Genomic DNA, 23,138 nt, shown 5'->3' with positions numbered 1-23,138 from the left:
AGCTGCCAGACAATGTTTGGTATTACTAATGATGAATCGAAGTTAATTGGAACAGAAAAATATGATTTTGCTATGGGAGTTGCAGGGTGAACAAAAAATTCATGTCAATGGCTAACTGTCAGAAGCAGTTGAATTAAAGGATGACGGGAGTGTGGCACCCCAGTGGTCATGGGATCCATAGTGGCATTGTTCTCCTCACCGAGAAGCAGTGAAGCAGTACAATAGAGCCTGGGGCCATGGTAATAGAAGTGGGCCCCACATCTGGCTCGCGCTACCCACCACAGGGGACCAGGCGGATTTCCAAGAAGACGAGGGATGCTGTGAGGCTTCAAGCGGTAGTGACCCACCCATCAGGCGTATTGAGGAAGGCATACATCACACCCGGCAAAGGGAGATCCCCAGTGCTTTGGGGCTGACCGGACCACTGTAATTTGGGACATTTACCAGCGACCACTAAAGGTAAAGGGAAAAAACAGTCTGTGTCGTCCAATTACTGTCGGCGTCCTCAGTCCTGCACCCCAAGGTATACTATTACCCCCATCATCCTCCTGGGCCCGCTCCACCCGTAGGGAGCGATAACACCAGAGCTGCATCATCATTTGCCTCAGCGAAGACCCCTGCAGCGGCGGCTAACCCCTGGCTGCGTACCACAGGTGGCGTCACGAGACAATCACCCCCTTCATCCCCTTTATTGTGCACCTCGGGGCCACGGAACCGGGCAGAGCCACCCATGACATCCCTGACCCGCAACCGCCCGGCAACGAGAAAAGTTAACCCCTTGCCCCGTGGGTGCTACAGTAGCATTTATGCTGAATTTACTGATGTGTTTTCATAATAAATGGCATTGTTTAAAGTGACGGAAGCTGAAGAGTAAGTGGCATATGGAGTATTATGGGATGGTTTTAATTTTAGATTAGAATAGTGATATTTCTAGTCTGCAAGAGAAAGTACAAAAAGTCTCAGGGCAGGTCTAACCAGTCTGCGGCACACCGCCCGTACACCGAGTGCTGGAAGGTAGCATTATACTTGGTAATTAGTCAACCTCTGGAACAAAGATTTTCAAATCAAAAGTATGGAGAGGAGGGGGTTAACCTGTCATCACTCATTATTGGGGTTCTGTGGAAATCTACTCCTCAAAAGAGTCCACAACTCTCAGATAATGGGTTCAGGTCTATCTGATGTGTCTTCCCACATTATTATCATCCCCATTGATTTGTATTAGTGCCGGATTGTGCCTGATGGCCTTGCATTGCATCCGGATCCGTCGTAACTGGCTAATGCAGCGGCCGGATGGAACATCTCTTGTAACGTTTTTTGTCTCTGACAAAAAAAAGCATCGCGCCAGATCCGGCGTGATTTACAATGGAAGCCTATGGACGCCAGATCCGGAGTAATGCGGCAAAAAAACGGATGCAGCCGCCGGATCCGTTTTTGTAAACTGAGCACGCTCCAATTTATTGAAAAAAATGGATCCAGCAAAAAACGGACAAAACGGATGCGCCGGATACGTTTTTTACGGATCCGGTATACCTGATCCGTCAAAAAAAATGGTCAGGCGCATCCGTTTTTTCATATTTTGCGCCGGATCCATTGCATCAGGCACACACCGGATTGTGCCTGATGATAAAAAACTGATGTGTGAAAGTAACCTTAGGCTATGTGCCCACGTTGCGTTTTTTTCATGCTTTTCTGCAGCGTTTACAACTGCACCTTTTTCATGCCAAAATGCATGCGTTGTGATTTCCCAGCAAAGTCTATGAGAAATAGGGATTTCTTGTGTACACCATGCAGTTTAAAACGCTGCGTTTAATTTGCATAATTTTGGGCAAAAACTCAGCGTTTAAAGAAGCAGCATGTCAATTGTTTTTGCAATTTCTGCTGCGTTTTGATAACATTGAAGTCAATGAGAAGTTAAAAAAAGCGACAAACATCAAAATTCCTGCTTTTTACCTGCTTTTTAGGTGCAGAAAACATGCGTTTTGGTTTGATGTCCAAAACGCATGTTTTCTGCACCTAAAAAGCAGGTAAAACACTGGAATTTTGATGTTTCTTGCTTTTTGCAACTTCTCATTGACTTCAATGTTATCAAAACGCAAAAATTATGCAAATTAAACGCAGCGTTTTGAACTGCATGGGGGGCACAAGAAATCCCTAATTCTCATAGACTTTGCTGGGAAATCACAACGCATGCATTTTGCCATTAAAAAGGTCCAGTTCAAAACGCAGCAGAAAAGCATGAAAAAACGCCAAGTGCGGACACAGAGCCTAAGGCTGCTTTCACACATCAGTTTTTTTGCATCCGACACAATTCGGCTCAAAAACCTATGCAACGGATGCGGCAAAAAAACTGGATCCGTTGCATACGTTTTTCCATGTGGCCCGTCCGTTTTTTGAAGGATCCGGTATGATATTGAGCATGCGCAGTTCAAAAAACCGCATCCGGCTGACAAATGCAGTTTTTTTGCCGCAGGACACCGCATCCGGCGTCCATAGGCTTGCATTGTAAATCGCGGCGCATCGCGCCAGATCCGGCGCGATGTGTTTTTTTGCCGCAGACAAAAAACGCTGCAAGCAATGTTCCATCCGCCGCCGCATTGGCTAAATATCCGCATCCGGCAAAAAACGGTCACAACGCAAGGCCATGCGGCACAATACGGCGCTAATACAAGTCTATGCGGAAAAAACGCATCCGGCGGCAAAAAAAACGGATGCAATTTTTCTGCAAAGCGCCGGATTGTGCCTGATTGCATAAAACTGATGTGTGAAAGCAGCTAAGACAATGGAATTCCAGTTGTCAGTTGAGTGACACAAGACAAACATAAGAAAATATGCCACAAACAATGTTGCAACATGATTCCATTCAGTTGAGTTTTTAAGTAGCCATCTAGCCCCAGCTTTAAAGGGAATCTGTCAGCAGTTGTTTGCTATGTAATCTCATCTAGGTGTAGAGACCCTGATTCCAGTGATGTGTCACTTACTAGACTGCTTGGTGAGGATTGGAAACAATCCCTGTTTTCTCTGCTGTAGATGTAGCACTGATCAAAATGCTGAGCTGTGTATAACCCCGCCCACACCACTGATTGACATTGTACAGTGTACACAGGAAGCTGCCATCAGTGGAGGGGCGGGGTTACACTGATTAGTGTGACTGGCTTACACATGACACCTAGCCCTGCAGTGATAATCTCATGCTGATAAAACTCTGATTGTATTGAAACTACAGCACGCAGCCTAATAAATGACACATCACTGAAATCAGGCTCTCTGCCCCAAAGTAATCTGCTCTCAGATTAAAAAAAGAGAAACCTGCTGACAGATTCCTTTTATTAAGATGAGAACCATATCTGCACCTGGATATATAGTATGCAGTGCACCTCTATTTAGACACTAACTATATAAATGGTCTCTAACCTGTCGCTCATGCTATAGTCTTGCAGCAGTTTGACAACGAGAGGTTGGTGTAACCTATCTATACACACACATACCCCAGCAGTACTCTATATATTGAAATGTAATTGTGGATGGTGACTGCTGTTTACATACACATATCTCAATGAGCGGATATATATATGTATTGCATAGATATTTTAGCACTGAATTATAATAAACAGTATATTACACAATTTATTGTGTGAATATCTATCTATTATCTATCTATCCATTATCTATCTATCTATTATCTATCCCTCTATCTATCCATCTATCCATCTATCTATCTATCTATCTATCTATCTATCTATCTATCTATCCCTCTATCTATCTATCTATCTATCTATCTATCTATCTATCTATCTATCTATCTATCTATCTATCTATCCATCCATCTATCTATCTATCCCTCTATCCATCTATCTATCCCTCTATCTATCTATCTATCTATCTATCTATCTATCTATCTATCTATCTATCTATCTATCTATCTATCTATCTATCCCTCTATCTATCTATCCCTCTATCTATCTATCTATCTATCTATCTATCTATCTATCTATCTATCTATCTATCTATCCCTCTATCTATCTATCTATCTATCTATCTATCTATCTATCTATCCCTCTATCTATCTATCTATCTATCTATCTATCCATCCATCTATCTATCTATCCCTCTATCCATCTATCTATCCCTCTATCTATCTATCTATCTATCTATCTATCTATCTATCTATCCCTCTATCTATCTATCCCTCTATCTATCTATCTATCTATCTATCTATCTATCTATCTATCTATCTATCTATCTATCTATCTATCTATCCCTCTATCTATCCCTCTATCTATCTATCTATCCCTCTATCTATCTATCTATCTATCTATCTATCTATCTATCTATCTATCTATCCCTCTATCTATCCCTCTATCTATCTATCTATCTATCTATCCCTCTATCTATCTATCTATCTATCTATCTATCTATCTATCTATCTATCTATCCCTCTAACTATCTATCCCTCTATCTATCTATCTATCTATCTATCTATCTATCTATCCCTCTATCTATCTATCTATCTATCTATCCCTCTAACTATCTATCTATCCCTCTATTTATCTATCGATCTATCCCTCTATCTATCTATCTATCTATCTATTTATCTATCCCTCTATCTATCTATCTATCTATCTATCTATCCCTCTAACTATCTATCTATCCCTCTATCTATCTATCCCTCTATCTATCTATCTATCTATCTATCTATCTATCTATCTATCTATCTATCTATCTATCTATCTATCTATCCCTCTATCTATCTATCCCTCTATCTATCTATCTATCTATCTATCTATCTATCTATCTATCTATCTATCTATCTATCTATCTATCTATCTATCTATCTATCCATCCATCTATCTATCTATCCCTCTATCTATCTATCTATCTATTTATCTATCTAACTATCTATCTATCTATCTATCTATCTATCCCTCTATCTATCTATCTATCTATCTATCTATCTATCTATCTATCTATCTATCCCTCTATCTATCTATCTATCTATCTATCTATCCCTCTATCTATCTATCTATCTATCTATCTATCTATCTATCTATCTATCTATCTATCTATCTATCTATCTATCTATCTATCCCTCTATCTATCCCTCTATCTATCTATCCCTCTATCTATCTATCCCTCTATCTATCTATCTATCTATCTATCTATCTATCTATCTATCTATCTATCTATCTATCTATCTATCTACCAAACAAGCAACATTAAGTAAATAACATAAATATTTACATTTGCCCAAACATTGCTTCTCCAGCAGATACTGGAGGTGGGGGCTGTGTTCTGTTCCTGGCTGGGCACATGGGCAGATTATCTGTAGCTATGTATCCTGGCTTCCATTCCTGGCATTTCAAGATGGCAAGTAAAGAATGTAGCCTTCACCCTGATAAATTACGCATCTCATTACAATTTCGTCTCTTAGGCCGGGGCGTAGCTGGGACTGATGGGGAGTTCTGTGGTATTGGGGGTCTTCTACCTCCCTGCTTTTGTCAAGGTATATAGGAATTGTAAACTGCCAGTGTGTATGGGGCTATAACAAATGGTACATAGCCCACTGATGGTTATAATATAAATGACTTCATGACAAAATGTAGAATTGGTGGAGGAAGGGTTAACTACATGGACCTGGGTCTTTTTTCTTCCTATGTAACTAATAGTAAGTGTATGCGAAATACAAAATGATCAAATTATTGATAAATACTAGGAACAATGTAAACAATCTATGTAGTTAATGGTGGCTGTGGTCAGTGATCCCCGCCTCTGTGAGTTACCTTCAGCGCTAGATCCTGGCTCCTCTGATGGCTCAGGACCTGCTGCTGCTGCATCTGGAAAGAAACTTCTGATTTGTGGGTGTAATTCTGCGTCCCCCTGCTGCTGCTGCTGGTGGGTGGGCATCTCTACATACAAGGGGCTTGTGGTTGCCACGGACACCCATGATTTAAAAAGAAGTTTGCGACCAATCAGCAAAGCCATGAGTGAGTGCCCTGGCATTTGTGAGGGGGGACAACAATTACTGTGAAGAGGAGGGATGGGAGTGGAGGAGGGTAAAGGGACATTAGAGGGGGGTAAAGGGCAGAGGGCCTGCAAACTGCACCATCAAAGCAAAACATGCAGGGGCCGAAATATTGCAGAAACCCCTGTAATTACACACATCTCACAGTGTGGTATATAATTCCTGAAGAATTCATTAAGATGGAAAGTTCTGTGCATGAAGAGTTTTATATATTATCCCAAGATCACAATAGAGATGCAAAAATCATTGAAAAAGTTACCAGAACTATTTTTTTTTATGTTAAAACCCCATTCACATTATTTTTTTTTATTATTAGTCATTATTGTTATATTTATAGTTATTAATTATTATTATATTTATAGTTTATTACATTTACACTTTATTATTTTTATATTTACTATTATTATATTATTATTATCATTATTATTATTACATTTATAGTTTATTACATTTACACTTTATTATTTTATTATTATTTTTATTATTATATTTATTATTATTATATTTATAGTTTATTACATTTACACTTTATTATTTTATTATTATTATTATATTTACTATTATATTTATTATTATTATTATTATTATTACATTTATAGTTTATTACATTTACACTTTATTATTTTATTATTATTTTTATTATTATTATTATTATATTTACTATTATTATATTTATTATTATTACATTTATAGTTTATTACATTTACACTTTATTATTTTATTATTATTTTTATTATTATATTTACTATTATTATATTTATTATTATTATATTTATAGTTTATTACATTTACACTTTATTATTTTATTATTATTATATTTACTATTATATTTATTATTATTATTATTATTATTATATTTACTATTATTATATTTATTATTATTATATTTATAGTTTATTACATTTACACTTTATTATTTTATTATTATTATATTTACTATTATTATATTTATTATTATTATTACATTTATAGTTTATTACATTTACACTTTATTATTATTATATTTATAGTTATAATTATTAATATTATTTTTTATAGTTTATTGCTATATTTATAGTTATTATTATTTTTATTATGATTAGTTATTGTTATATTTATTGTTTATTTTTATTATTATTTTTATTATTATTATTATTATTATTATTATTACATATATAGTTTATTACATTTACAGTTTACTCTTTTTATATTATTAATATTATTGTAGTTTATTGTTATATTATTTTTATTATTATTATTATTATTAGTAGAAGTAGTAGTATAGTTCATTGTTATATTTTTTTTATTATTTTTGTTTATTGTTATTATTATTATTTATTAATATAGCTCCATTTATTCCATGGCGCTTTACATATGAAAAGGGATATACTGTACATAATAAAAACAAGTACAACTTACATGAACAGTACAAAACTGGTACAGGAGGAGCAAAGACCCTGCCCGCAAGGGATCACACTCTTGGGCGGCACGGTGGCTCAGTGGTTAGCACTGTAGTCTTACAGCGCTGGGGTCCTGGGTTCAAATCCCACCAAGGACACCATCTGCAAGAAGTTTGTATGTTCTCCCCGTGTTTGCGTGGGTTTCCTCTGGGTTTGTCCGGTTTCCTCCCACACTCCAAAAACATACAGTTAGGGATTTTAGATTGTGAGCCCCAATGGGGACAGTGTTCCTGATGTATGTAAAGCACTGCGGAATATGTTAGCGCTATATAAAGATTTGATTTTTTTATTTTACAAGGCATAAGCATACATCATAGCCATGCCACCTATTAATATAGCGCCAATGCTGAAATTCAAGCAGCCATGTTTTTTCACCCATAATGTTTTGTTGTTAGCACCGTTGCTTTGCAGCGCTGGGGTCCTCGGTTCAAATCCCACTAAGGACGGCATCTGCTAGGAGTTTGTATGTTCTCCCCGTGTTTGCGTGGGTTTCCTTCAGGTTATCGTGTTTCCTCCCACACTCCAAAGACATACAGATAGGGAACAGATTGTGAGCGCCAATGGGGACAGTGATGATCATGTTCGTAAAGTGCTGTCCAATATGTTGGAGCTATATAAGAAATCTATCGAGCTAAGACTAGTGATGAGCGAGCACTAAGATACTCAAGTGCGCAGTACTCCTAATGAGAAGCCGGACGGGCAACACTCAAGTAACGAGTATAATGGAAGTTAATGGGAAAGAGTGTTCCACAAAAATGCTCTAGTTTCCCTTTGATTTCCATTATATTCGGTACATGAGTCGCGCCTATCCAAGCAACTCATTTCGAGTACCGAGCACCCGAACATGGTAGTGCCCACTCATCACTAGTTACGAGCAACCGAGCATGGTAGTGCCCGCTCATCACTAGTTACGAGTACAGAGCACCCGAGCATGGTAGTGCCCGCTCATCACTAGTTACGAGTACCGAGCACCTGAGCATGGTAGTGCCCGCTCATCACTAGTTACGAGTACAGAGCACCCGAGCATGGTAGTGCCCGCTCATCACTACTTACGAGTACAGAGCACCCGAGCATGGTAGTGCCCACTCATCACTAGTTACGAGTACAGAGCACCCGAGCATGGTAGTGCCCGCTCATCACTAGTTACGAGTACAGAGCACCCGAGCATGGTAGTGCCCACTCATCACTAGTTACGAGTACCGAGCACCCGAGCATGGTAGTGCCCACTCATCACTAGTTACGAGTACAGAGCACCCGAGCATGGTAGTGCCCACTCATCACTAGTTACGAGTACCGAGCACCCGAGCATGGTAGTGCTCACTCATCACTAGTTACGAGTACAGAGCACCCGAGCATGGTAGTGCCCGCTCATCACTAGTTACGAGTACAGAGCACCTGAGCATGGTAGTGCCCGCTCATCACTAGTTACGAGTAATGAGCACCCGAGCATGGTAGTGCTCACTCATCACTAGTTACGAGTACTGAGCACCTGAGCATGGTAGTGCTCACTCATCACTAGTTACGAGTACTGAGCACCCGAGCATGGTAGTGCCCGCTCATCACTAGTTACGAGTAATGAGCACCCGAGCATGGTAGTGCCCGCTCATCACTAGTTACTAGTACTGAGCACCCGAGCATGGTAGTGCCCGCTCATCAATAGTTACGAGTACAGAGCACCCGAGCATGGTAGTGCCCACTCATCACTAGTTACGAGTACAGAGCACCCGAGCATGGTAGTGCCCACTCATCACTAGTTACGAGTACCGAGCACCCGAGCATGGTAGTGCCCGCTCATCACTAGTTACGAGTACCGAGCACCTGAGCATGGTAGTGCCCACGCATCACTAGTTACGAGTACAGAGCACCCGAGTATGGTAGTGCCCACTCATCACTAGTTACGAGTACTGAGCACCTGAGCATGGTAGTGCTCGCTCATCACTAGTTACGAGTACCGAGCACCTGAGCATGGTAGTGCCCACTCATCACTAGTTACGAGTACTGAGCACCCGAGCATGGTAGTGCCCGCTCATCACTAGTTACGAGTACTGAGCACCTGAGCATGGTAGTGCCCGCTCATCACTAGTTACGAGTACCGAGCACCCGAGCATGGTAGTGCCCGCTCATCACTAGTTACGAGTACAGAGCACCCGAGCATGGTAGTGCCCGCTCATCACTAGTTACGAGTACAGAGCACCTGAGCATGGTAGTGCCCGCTCATCACTAGTTACGAGTACAGAGCACCCGAGCATGGTAGTGCCCACTCATCACTAGTTACGAGTACAGAGCACCCGAGCATGGTAGTGCCCACTCATCACTAGTTACGAGTACAGAGCACCCGAGCATGGTAGTGCCCGCTCATCACTAGTTACGAGTACCGAGCACCTGAGCATGGTAGTGCCCACTCATCACTAGTTACGAGTACTGAGCACCCGAGCATGGTAGTGCCCGCTCATCACTAGTTACGAGTACTGAGCACCTGAGCATGGTAGTGCCCGCTCATCACTAGTTACGAGTACCGAGCACCTGAGCATGGTAGTGCCCACTCATCACTAGTTACGAGTACAGAGCACCCGAGCATGGTAGTGCCCACTCATCACTAGTTACGAGTACAGAGCACCCGAGCATGGTAGTGCCCGCTCATCACTAGTTACGAGTACAGAGCACCCGAGCATGGTAGTGCCCGCTCATCACTAGTTACGAGTACCGAGCACCTGAGCATGGTAGTGCCCACTCATCACTAGTTACGAGTACAGAGCACCCGAGCATGGTAGTGCCCACTCATCACTAGTTACGAGTACCAAGCACCCGAACATGGTAGTGCCCACTCATCACTAGTTACGAGCAACCGAGCATGGTAGTGCCCGCTCATCACTAGTTACGAGTACAGAGCACCCGAGCATGGTAGTGCCCGCTCATCACTAGTTACGAGTACCGAGCACCTGAGCATGGTAGTGCCCACTCATCACTAGTTACGAGTACAGAGCACCCGAGCATGGTAGTGCCCACTCATCACTAGTTACGAGTACCGAGCACCCGAGCATGGTAGTGTCCGCTCATCACTAGTTACGAGTAATGAGCACCCGAGCATGGTAGTGCCCGCTCATCACTAGTTACTAGTACTGAGCACCCGAGCATGGTAGTGCCCGCTCATCAATAGTTACGAGTACAGAGCACCCGAGCATGGTAGTGCCCACTCATCACTAGTTACGAGTACAGAGCACCCGAGCATGGTAGTGCCCACTCATCACTAGTTACGAGTACCGAGCACCCGAGCATGGTAGTGCCCGCTCATCACTAGTTACGAGTACCGAGCACCCGAGCATGGTAGTGTTCACTCATCACTAGTTACTAGTACTGAGCACCGGAGCATGGTAGTGCTCGCTCATCACTAGTTACGAGTACCGAGCACCTGAGCATGGTAGTGCCCACTCATCACTAGTTCCGAGTACTGAGCACCTGAGCATGGTAGTGCTCGCTCATCACTAGTTACGAGTACCGAGCACCTGAGCATGGTAGTGCCCACTCATCACTAGTTACGAGTACTGAGCACGGTAGTGCCCGCTCATCACTAGTTACGAGTACTGAGCACCTGAGCATGGTAGTGCCCGCTCATCACTAGTTACGAGTACCGAGCACCTGAGCATGGTAGTGCCCACTCATCACTAGTTACGAGTACAGAGCACCCGAGCATGGTAGTGCCCACTCATCACTAGTTACGAGTACAGAGCACCCGAGCATGGTAGTGCCCGCTCATCACTAGTTACGAGTACAGAGCACCCGAGCATGGTAGTGCCCGCTCATCACTAGTTACGAGTACCGAGCACCTGAGCATGGTAGTGCCCACTCATCACTAGTTACGAGTACAGAGCACCCGAGCATGGTAGTGCCCACTCATCACTAGTTACGAGTACCGAGCACCCGAGCATGGTAGTGTCCGCTCATCACTAGTTACGAGTACAGAGCACCTGAGCATGGTAGTGCCCACTCATCACTAGTTACGAGTACCGAGCACCCGAGCATGGTAGTGTCCGCTCATCACTAGTTACGAGTAATGAGCACCCGAGCATGGTAGTGCCCGCTCATCACTAGTTACTAGTACTGAGCACCCGAGCATGGTAGTGCCCGCTCATCAATAGTTACGAGTACAGAGCACCCGAGCATGGTAGTGCCCACTCATCACTAGTTACGAGTACAGAGCACCCGAGCATGGTGGTGCCCACTCATCACTAGTTACGAGTACCGAGCACCCGAGCATGGTAGTGCCCGCTCATCACTAGTTACGAGTACCGAGCACCTGAGCATGGTAGTGCCCACTCATCACTAGTTACGAGTACAGAGCACCCGAGCATGGTAGTGCCCACTCATCACTAGTTACGAGTACTGAGCACCTGAGCATGGTAGTGCTCGCTCATCACTAGTTACGAGTACCGAGCACCTGAGCATGGTAGTGCCCACTCATCACTAGTTACGAGTACTGAGCACCCGAGCATGGTAGTGCCCGCTCATCACTAGTTACGAGTACTGAGCACCTGAGCATGGTAGTGCCCGCTCATCACTAGTTACGAGTACCGAGCACCTGAGCATGGTAGTGCCCACTCATCACTAGTTACAAGTACAGAGCACCCGAGCATGGTAGTGCCCACTCATCACTAGTTACGAGTACAGAGCACCCGAGCATGGTAGTGCCCGCTCATCACTAGTTACGAGTACAGAGCACCCGAGCATGGTAGTGCCCGCTCATCACTAGTTACGAGTACAGAGCACCTGAGCATGGTAGTGCCCGCTCATCACTAGTTACGAGTACAGAGCACCCGAGCATGGTAGTGCCCACTCATCACTAGTTACGAGTACAGAGCACCCGAGCATGGTAGTGCCCACTCATCACTAGTTACGAGTACAGAGCACCCGAGCATGGTAGTGCCCGCTCATCACTAGTTACGAGTACCGAGCACCTGAGCATGGTAGTGCCCACTCATCACTAGTTACGAGTACTGAGCACCCGAGCATGGTAGTGCCCGCTCATCACTAGTTACGAGTACTGAGCACCTGAGCATGGTAGTGCCCGCTCATCACTAGTTACGAGTACCGAGCACCTGAGCATGGTAGTGCCCACTCATCACTAGTTACGAGTACAGAGCACCCGAGCATGGTAGTGCCCACTCATCACTAGTTATGAGTACAGAGCACCCGAGCATGGTAGTGCCCGCTCATCACTAGTTACGAGTACAGAGCACCCGAGCATGGTAGTGCCCGCTCATCACTAGTTACGAGTACCGAGCACCTGAGCATGGTAGTGCCCACTTATCACTAGTTACGAGTACAGAGCACCCGAGCATGGTAGTGCCCACTCATCACTAGTTACGAGTACCGAGCACCCGAACATGGTAGTGCCCACTCATCACTAGTTACGAGCAACCGAGCATGGTAGTGCCCGCTCATCACTAGTTACGAGTACAGAGCACCCGAGCATGGTAGTGCCCGCTCATCACTAGTTACGAGTACCGAGCACCTGAGCATGGTAGTGCCCACTCATCACTAGTTACGAGTACAGAGCACCCGAGCATGGTAGTGCCCACTCATCACTAGTTACGAGTACCGAGCACCCGAGCATGGTAGTGTCCGCTCATCACTAGTTACGAGTACAGAGCACCTGAGCATGGTAGTGCCCACTCATCACTAGTTACGAGTACCGAGCACCCGAGCATGGTAGTGTCCGCTCATCACTAGTTACGAGTAATGAGCACCCGAGCATGGTAGTGCCCGCTCATCACTAGTTACTAGTACTGAGCACCCGAGCATGGTAGTGCCCGCTCATCAATAGTTACGAGTACAGAGCACCCGAGCATGGTAGTGCCCACTCATCACTAGTTACGAGTACAGAGCACCCGAGCATGGTAGTGCCCACTCATCACTAGTTACGAGTACCGAGCACCCGAGCATGGTAGTGCCCGCTCATCACTAGTTACGAGTACCGAGCACCTGAGCATGGTAGTGCCCACGCATCACTAGTTACGAGTACAGAGCACCCGAGCATGGTAGTGCCCACTCATCACTAGTTACGAGTACTGAGCACCTGAGCATGGTAGTGCTCGCTCATCACTAGTTACGAGTACCGAGCACCTGAGCATGGTAGTGCCCACTCATCACTAGTTACGAGTACTGAGCACCCGAGCATGGTAGTGCCCGCTCATCACTAGTTACGAGTACTGAGCACCTGAGCATGGTAGTGCCCGCTCATCACTAGTTACGAGTACCGAGCACCTGAGCATGGTAGTGCCCACTCATCACTAGTTACGAGTACAGAGCACCCGAGCATGGTAGTGCCCACTCATCACTAGTTACGAGTACAGAGCACCCGAGCATGGTAGTGCCCGCTCATCACTAGTTACGAGTACAGAGCACCCGAGCATGGTAGTGCCCGCTCATCACTAGTTACGAGTACAGAGCACCTGAGCATGGTAGTGCCCGCTCATCACTAGTTACGAGTACAGAGCACCCGAGCATGGTAGTGCCCACTCATCACTAGTTACGAGTACAGAGCACCCGAGCATGGTAGTGCCCACTCATCACTAGTTACGAGTACAGAGCACCCGAGCATGGTAGTGCCCGCTCATCACTAGTTACGAGTACCGAGCACCTGAGCATGGTAGTGCCCACTCATCACTAGTTACGAGTACTGAGCACCCGAGCATGGTAGTGCCCGCTCATCACTAGTTACGAGTACTGAGCACCTGAGCATGGTAGTGCCCGCTCATCACTAGTTACGAGTACCGAGCATCTGAGCATGGTAGTGCCCACTCATCACTAGTTACGAGTACAGAGCACCCGAGCATGGTAGTGCCCGCTCATCACTAGTTACGAGTACAGAGCACCCGAGCATGGTAGTGCCCGCTCATCACTAGTTACGAGTACCGAGCACCTGAGCATGGTAGTGCCCACTCATCACTAGTTACGAGTACAGAGCACCCGAGCATGGTAGTGCCCACTCATCACTAGTTACGAGTACCGAGCACCCGAGCATGGTAGTGTCCGCTCATCACTAGTTACGAGTACAGAGCACCTGAGCATGGTAGTGCCCACTCATCACTAGTTACGAGTACCGAGCACCCGAGCATGGTAGTGTCCGCTCATCACTAGTTACGAGTAATGAGCACCCGAGCATGGTAGCGCCCGCTCATCACTAGTTACTAGTACTGAGCACCCGAGCATGGTAGTGCCCGCTCATCAATAGTTACGAGTACAGAGCACCCGAGCATGGTAGTGCCCACTCATCACTAGTTACGAGTACAGAGCACCCGAGCATGGTAGTGCCCACTCATCACTAGTTACGAGTACCGAGCACCCGAGCATGGTAGTGCCCACTCATCACTAGTTACGAGTACAGAGCACCCGAGCATGGTAGTGCCCACTCATCACTAGTTACGAGTACTGAGCACCTGAGCATGGTAGTGCCCGCTCATCACTAGTTACGAGTACCGAGCACCTGAGCATGGTAGTGCCCACTCATCACTAGTTACGAGTACAGAGCACCCGAGCATGGTAGTGCCCGCTCATCACTAGTTACGAGTACCGAGCACCTGAGCATGGTAGTGCCCACTCATCACTAGTTACGAGTACAGAGCACCCGAGCATGGTAGTGCCCACTCATCACTAGTTACGAGTACCGAGCACCCGAGCATGGTAGTGTCCGCTCATCACTAGTTACGAGTACAGAGCACCTGAGCATGGTAGTGCCCACTCATCACTAGTTACGAGTACCGAGCACCCGAGCATGGTAGTGTCCGCTCATCACTAGTTACGAGTAATGAGCACCCGAGCATGGTAGTGCCCGCTCATCACTAGTTACTAGTACTGAGCACCCGAGCATGGTAGTGCCCGCTCATCAATAGTTACGAGTACAGAGCACCCGAGCATGGTAGTGCCCACTCATCACTAGTTACGAGTACAGAGCACCCGAGCATGGTAGTGCCCACTCATCACTAGTTACGAGTACCGAGCACCCGAGCATGGTAGTGCCCGCTCATCACTAGTTACGAGTACCGAGCACCCGAGCATGGTAGTGTTCACTCATCACTAGTTACTAGTACTGAGCACCGGAGCATGGTAGTGCTCGCTCATCACTAGTTACGAGTACCGAGCACCTGAGCATGGTAGTGCCCACTCATCACTAGTTCCGAGTACTGAGCACCTGAGCATGGTAGTGCTCGCTCATCACTAGTTACGAGTACCGAGCACCTGAGCATGGTAGTGCCCACTCATCACTAGTTACGAGTACTGAGCACGGTAGTGCCCGCTCATCACTAGTTACGAGTACTGAGCACCTGAGCATGGTAGTGCCCGCTCATCACTAGTTACGAGTACCGAGCACCTGAGCATGGTAGTGCCCACTCATCACTAGTTACGAGTACAGAGCACCCGAGCATGGTAGTGCCCACTCATCACTAGTTACGAGTACAGAGCACCCGAGCATGGTAGTGCCCGCTCATCACTAGTTACGAGTACAGAGCACCCGAGCATGGTAGTGCCCGCTCATCACTAGTTACGAGTACCGAGCACCTGAGCATGGTAGTGCCCACTCATCACTAGTTACGAGTACAGAGCACCCGAGCATGGTAGTGCCCACTCATCACTAGTTACGAGTACCGAGCACCCGAGCATGGTAGTGTCCGCTCATCACTAGTTACGAGTACAGAGCACCTGAGCATGGTAGTGCCCACTCATCACTAGTTACGAGTACCGAGCACCCGAGCATGGTAGTGTCCGCTCATCACTAGTTACGAGTAATGAGCACCCGAGCATGGTAGTGCCCGCTCATCACTAGTTACTAGTACTGAGCACCCGAGCATGGTAGTGCCCGCTCATCAATAGTTACGAGTACAGAGCACCCGAGCATGGTAGTGCCCACTCATCACTAGTTACGAGTACAGAGCACCCGAGCATGGTGGTGCCCACTCATCACTAGTTACGAGTACCGAGCACCCGAGCATGGTAGTGCCCGCTCATCACTAGTTACGAGTACCGAGCACCTGAGCATGGTAGTGCCCACTCATCACTAGTTACGAGTACAGAGCACCCGAGCATGGTAGTGCCCACTCATCACTAGTTACGAGTACTGAGCACCTGAGCATGGTAGTGCTCGCTCATCACTAGTTACGAGTACCGAGCACCTGAGCATGGTAGTGCCCACTCATCACTAGTTACGAGTACTGAGCACCCGAGCATGGTAGTGCCCGCTCATCACTAGTTACGAGTACTGAGCACCTGAGCATGGTAGTGCCCGCTCATCACTAGTTACGAGTACCGAGCACCTGAGCATGGTAGTGCCCACTCATCACTAGTTACAAGTACAGAGCACCCGAGCATGGTAGTGCCCACTCATCACTAGTTACGAGTACAGAGCACCCGAGCATGGTAGTGCCCGCTCATCACTAGTTACGAGTACAGAGCACCCGAGCATGGTAGTGCCCGCTCATCACTAGTTACGAGTACAGAGCACCTGAGCATGGTAGTGCCCGCTCATCACTAGTTACGAGTACAGAGCACCCGAGCATGGTAGTGCCCACTCATCACTAGTTACGAGTACAGAGCACCCGAGCATGGTAGTGCCCACTCATCACTAGTTACGAGTACAGAGCACCCGAGCATGGTAGTGCCCGCTCATCACTAGTTACGAGTACCGAGCACCTGAGCATGGTAGTGCCCACTCATCACTAGTTACGAGTACTGAGCACCCGAGCATGGTAGTGCCCGCTCATCACTAGTTACGAGTACTGAGCACCTGAGCATGGTAGTGCCCGCTCATCACTAGTTACGAGTACCGAGCACCTGAGCATGGTAGTGCCCACTCATCACTAGTTACGAGTACAGAGCACCCGAGCATGGTAGTGCCCACTCATCACTAGTTATGAGTACAGAGCACCCGAGCATGGTAGTGCCCGCTCATCACTAGTTACGAGTACAGAGCACCCGAGCATGGTAGTGCCCGCTCATCACTAGTTACGAGTACCGAGCACCTGAGCATGGTAGTGCCCACTTATCACTAGTTACGAGTACAGAGCACCCGAGCATGGTAGTGCCCACTCATCACTAGTTACGAGTACCGAGCACCCGAACATGGTAGTGCCCACTCATCACTAGTTACGAGCAACCGAGCATGGTAGTGCCCGCTCATCACTAGTTACGAGTACAGAGCACCCGAGCATGGTAGTGCCCGCTCATCACTAGTTACGAGTACCGAGCACCTGAGCATGGTAGTGCCCACTCATCACTAGTTACGAGTACAGAGCACCCGAGCATGGTAGTGCCCACTCATCACTAGTTACGAGTACCGAGCACCCGAGCATGGTAGTGTCCGCTCATCACTAGTTACGAGTACAGAGCACCTGAGCATGGTAGTGCCCACTCATCACTAGTTACGAGTACCGAGCACCCGAGCATGGTAGTGTCCGCTCATCACTAGTTACGAGTAATGAGCACCCGAGCATGGTAGTGCCCGCTCATCACTAGTTACTAGTACTGAGCACCCGAGCATGGTAGTGCCCGCTCATCAATAGTTACGAGTACAGAGCACCCGAGCATGGTAGTGCCCACTCATCACTAGTTACGAGTACAGAGCACCCGAGCATGGTAGTGCCCACTCATCACTAGTTACGAGTACCGAGCACCCGAGCATGGTAGTGCCCGCTCATCACTAGTTACGAGTACCGAGCACCTGAGCATGGTAGTGCCCACGCATCACTAGTTACGAGTACAGAGCACCCGAGCATGGTAGTGCCCACTCATCACTAGTTACGAGTACTGAGCACCTGAGCATGGTAGTGCTCGCTCATCACTAGTTACGAGTACCGAGCACCTGAGCATGGTAGTGCCCACTCATCACTAGTTACGAGTACTGAGCACCCGAGCATGGTAGTGCCCGCTCATCACTAGTTACGAGTACTGAGCACCTGAGCATGGTAGTGCCCGCTCATCACTAGTTACGAGTACCGAGCACCTGAGCATGGTAGTGCCCACTCATCACTAGTTACGAGTACAGAGCACCCGAGCATGGTAGTGCCCACTCATCACTAGTTACGAGTACAGAGCACCCGAGCATGGTAGTGCCCGCTCATCACTAGTTACGAGTACAGAGCACCCGAGCATGGTAGTGCCCGCTCATCACTAGTTACGAGTACAGAGCACCTGAGCATGGTAGTGCCCGCTCATCACTAGTTACGAGTACAGAGCACCCGAGCATGGTAGTGCCCACTCATCACTAGTTACGAGTACAGAGCACCCGAGCATGGTAGTGCCCACTCATCACTAGTTACGAGTACAGAGCACCCGAGCATGGTAGTGCCCGCTCATCACTAGTTACGAGTACCGAGCACCTGAGCATGGTAGTGCCCACTCATCACTAGTTACGAGTACTGAGCACCCGAGCATGGTAGTGCCCGCTCATCACTAGTTACGAGTACTGAGCACCTGAGCATGGTAGTGCCCGCTCATCACTAGTTACGAGTACCGAGCATCTGAGCATGGTAGTGCCCACTCATCACTAGTTACGAGTACAGAGCACCCGAGCATGGTAGTGCCCGCTCATCACTAGTTACGAGTACAGAGCACCCGAGCATGGTAGTGCCCGCTCATCACTAGTTACGAGTACCGAGCACCTGAGCATGGTAGTGCCCACTCATCACTAGTTACGAGTACAGAGCACCCGAGCATGGTAGTGCCCACTCATCACTAGTTACGAGTACCGAGCACCCGAGCATGGTAGTGTCCGCTCATCACTAGTTACGAGTACAGAGCACCTGAGCATGGTAGTGCCCACTCATCACTAGTTACGAGTACCGAGCACCCGAGCATGGTAGTGTCCGCTCATCACTAGTTACGAGTAATGAGCACCCGAGCATGGTAGCGCCCGCTCATCACTAGTTACTAGTACTGAGCACCCGAGCATGGTAGTGCCCGCTCATCAATAGTTACGAGTACAGAGCACCCGAGCATGGTAGTGCCCACTCATCACTAGTTACGAGTACAGAGCACCCGAGCATGGTAGTGCCCACTCATCACTAGTTACGAGTACCGAGCACCCGAGCATGGTAGTGCCCACTCATCACTAGTTACGAGAACAGAGCACCCGAGCATGGTAGTGCCCACTCATCACTAGTTACGAGTACTGAGCACCTGAGCATGGTAGTGCCCGCTCATCACTAGTTACGAGTACCGAGCACCTGAGCATGGTAGTGCCCACTCATCACTAGTTACGAGTACAGAGCACCCGAGCATGGTAGTGCCCGCTCATCACTAGTTACGAGTACCGAGCACCTGAGCATGGTAGTGCCCACTCATCACTAGTTACGAGTACAGAGCACCCGAGCATGGTAGTGCCCACTCATCACTAGTTACGAGTACCGAGCACCCGAGCATGGTAGTGTCCGCTCATCACTAGTTACGAGTACAGAGCACCTGAGCATGGTAGTGCCCACTCATCACTAGTTACGAGTACCGAGCACCCGAGCATGGTAGTGTCCGCTCATCACTAGTTACGAGTAATGAGCACCCGAGCATGGTAGTGCCCGCTCATCACTAGTTACTAGTACTGAGCACCCGAGCATGGTAGTGCCCGCTCATCAATAGTTACGAGTACAGAGCACCCGAGCATGGTAGTGCCCACTCATCACTAGTTACGAGTACAGAGCACCCGAGCATGGTAGTGCCCACTCATCACTAGTTACGAGTACCGAGCACCCGAGCATGGTAGTGCCCGCTCATCACTAGTTACGAGTACCGAGCACCCGAGCATGGTAGTGTTCACTCATCACTAGTTACTAGTACTGAGCACCGGAGCATGGTAGTGCTCGCTCATCACTAGTTACGAGTACCGAGCACCTGAGCATGGTAGTGCCCACTCATCACTAGTTCCGAGTACTGAGCACCTGAGCATGGTAGTGCTCGCTCATCACTAGTTACGAGTACCGAGCACCTGAGCATGGTAGTGCCCACTCATCACTAGTTACGAGTACTGAGCACGGTAGTGCCCGCTCATCACTAGTTACGAGTACTGAGCACCTGAGCATGGTAGTGCCCGCTCATCACTAGTTACGAGTACCGAGCACCTGAGCATGGTAGTGCCCACTCATCACTAGTTACGAGTACAGAGCACCCGAGCATGGTAGTGCCCACTCATCACTAGTTACGAGTACAGAGCACCCGAGCATGGTAGTGCCCGCTCATCACTAGTTACGAGTACAGAGCACCCGAGCATGGTAGTGCCCGCTCATCACTAGTTACGAGTACCGAGCACCTGAGCATGGTAGTGCCCACTCATCACTAGTTACGAGTACAGAGCACCCGAGCATGGTAGTGCCCACTCATCACTAGTTACGAGTACCGAGCACCCGAGCATGGTAGTGTCCGCTCATCACTAGTTACGAGTACAGAGCACCTGAGCATGGTAGTGCCCACTCATCACTAGTTACGAGTACCGAGCACCCGAGCATGGTAGTGTCCGCTCATCACTAGTTACGAGTAATGAGCACCCGAGCATGGTAGTGCCCGCTCATCACTAGTTACTAGTACTGAGCACCCGAGCATGGTAGTGCCCGCTCATCAATAGTTACGAGTACAGAGCACCCGAGCATGGTAGTGCCCACTCATCACTAGTTACGAGTACAGAGCACCCGAGCATGGTGGTGCCCACTCATCACTAGTTACGAGTACCGAGCACCCGAGCATGGTAGTGCCCGCTCATCACTAGTTACGAGTACCGAGCACCTGAGCATGGTAGTGCCCACTCATCACTAGTTACGAGTACAGAGCACCCGAGCATGGTAGTGCCCACTCATCACTAGTTACGAGTACTGAGCACCTGAGCATGGTAGTGCTCGCTCATCACTAGTTACGAGTACCGAGCACCTGAGCATGGTAGTGCCCACTCATCACTAGTTACGAGTACTGAGCACCCGAGCATGGTAGTGCCCGCTCATCACTAGTTACGAGTACTGAGCACCTGAGCATGGTAGTGCCCGCTCATCACTAGTTACGAGTACCGAGCACCTGAGCATGGTAGTGCCCACTCATCACTAGTTACAAGTACAGAGCACCCGAGCATGGTAGTGCCCACTCATCACTAGTTACGAGTACAGAGCACCCGAGCATGGTAGTGCCCGCTCATCACTAGTTACGAGTACAGAGCACCCGAGCATGGTAGTGCCCGCTCATCACTAGTTACGAGTACAGAGCACCTGAGCATGGTAGTGCCCGCTCATCACTAGTTACGAGTACAGAGCACCCGAGCATGGTAGTGCCCACTCATCACTAGTTACGAGTACAGAGCACCCGAGCATGGTAGTGCCCACTCATCACTAGTTACGAGTACAGAGCACCCGAGCATGGTAGTGCCCGCTCATCACTAGTTACGAGTACCGAGCACCTGAGCATGGTAGTGCCCACTCATCACTAGTTACGAGTACTGAGCACCCGAGCATGGTAGTGCCCGCTCATCACTAGTTACGAGTACTGAGCACCTGAGCATGGTAGTGCCCGCTCATCACTAGTTACGAGTACCGAGCACCTGAGCATGGTAGTGCCCACTCATCACTAGTTACGAGTACAGAGCACCCGAGCATGGTAGTGCCCACTCATCACTAGTTATGAGTACAGAGCACCCGAGCATGGTAGTGCCCGCTCATCACTAGTTACGAGTACAGAGCACCCGAGCATGGTAGTGCCCGCTCATCACTAGTTACGAGTACCGAGCACCTGAGCATGGTAGTGCCCACTTATCACTAGTTACGAGTACAGAGCACTCGAGCATGGTAGTGCCCACTCATCACTAGTTACGAGTACCGAGCACCCGAACATGGTAGTGCCCACTCATCACTAGTTACGAGCAACCGAGCATGGTAGTGCCCGCTCATCACTAGTTACGAGTACAGAGCACCCGAGCATGGTAGTGCCCGCTCATCACTAGTTACGAGTACCGAGCACCTGAGCATGGTAGTGCCCACTCATCACTAGTTACGAGTACAGAGCACCCGAGCATGGTAGTGCCCACTCATCACTAGTTACGAGTACCGAGCACCCGAGCATGGTAGTGTCCGCTCATCACTAGTTACGAGTACAGAGCACCTGAGCATGGTAGTGCCCACTCATCACTAGTTACGAGTACCGAGCACCCGAGCATGGTAGTGTCCGCTCATCACTAGTTACGAGTAATGAGCACCCGAGCATGGTAGTGCCCGCTCATCACTAGTTACTAGTACTGAGCACCCGAGCATGGTAGTGCCCGCTCATCAATAGTTACGAGTACAGAGCACCCGAGCATGGTAGTGCCCACTCATCACTAGTTACGAGTACAGAGCACCCGAGCATGGTAGTGCCCACTCATCACTAGTTACGAGTACCGAGCACCCGAGCATGGTAGTGCCCGCTCATCACTAGTTACGAGTACCGAGCACCTGAGCATGGTAGTGCCCACGCATCACTAGTTACGAGTACAGAGCACCCGAGCATGGTAGTGCCCACTCATCACTAGTTACGAGTACTGAGCACCTGAGCATGGTAGTGCTCGCTCATCACTAGTTACGAGTACCGAGCACCTGAGCATGGTAGTGCCCACTCATCACTAGTTACGAGTACTGAGCACCCGAGCATGGTAGTGCCCGCTCATCACTAGTTACGAGTACTGAGCACCT

General features: G+C 47.8%; 1 protein-coding gene across 1 annotated transcript in view; it reads right to left on the bottom strand.

Moving 5' to 3' along the window:
- Positions 1-5,844, bottom strand: part of RASSF7 (Ras association domain family member 7) — a 107,153-nt gene extending 101,309 nt beyond the window's left edge. The window contains exon 1 of the mRNA XM_075326339.1: positions 5,778-5,844. The gene's annotated coding sequence lies outside the window, so the exon portion shown is untranslated. The remainder of the gene's footprint in view (positions 1-5,777) is intronic.
- Between the last annotated feature and the right edge of the window lie 17,294 nt (positions 5,845-23,138).

Source organism: Anomaloglossus baeobatrachus, chromosome 10 (assembly GCF_048569485.1).
Source record: "Anomaloglossus baeobatrachus isolate aAnoBae1 chromosome 10, aAnoBae1.hap1, whole genome shotgun sequence".
NCBI lineage: Eukaryota > Metazoa > Chordata > Amphibia > Anura > Aromobatidae > Anomaloglossus > Anomaloglossus baeobatrachus.
Note: the sequence above shows the minus strand (reverse complement) of the source record. Positions and strands in the feature narration are given on the sequence as shown.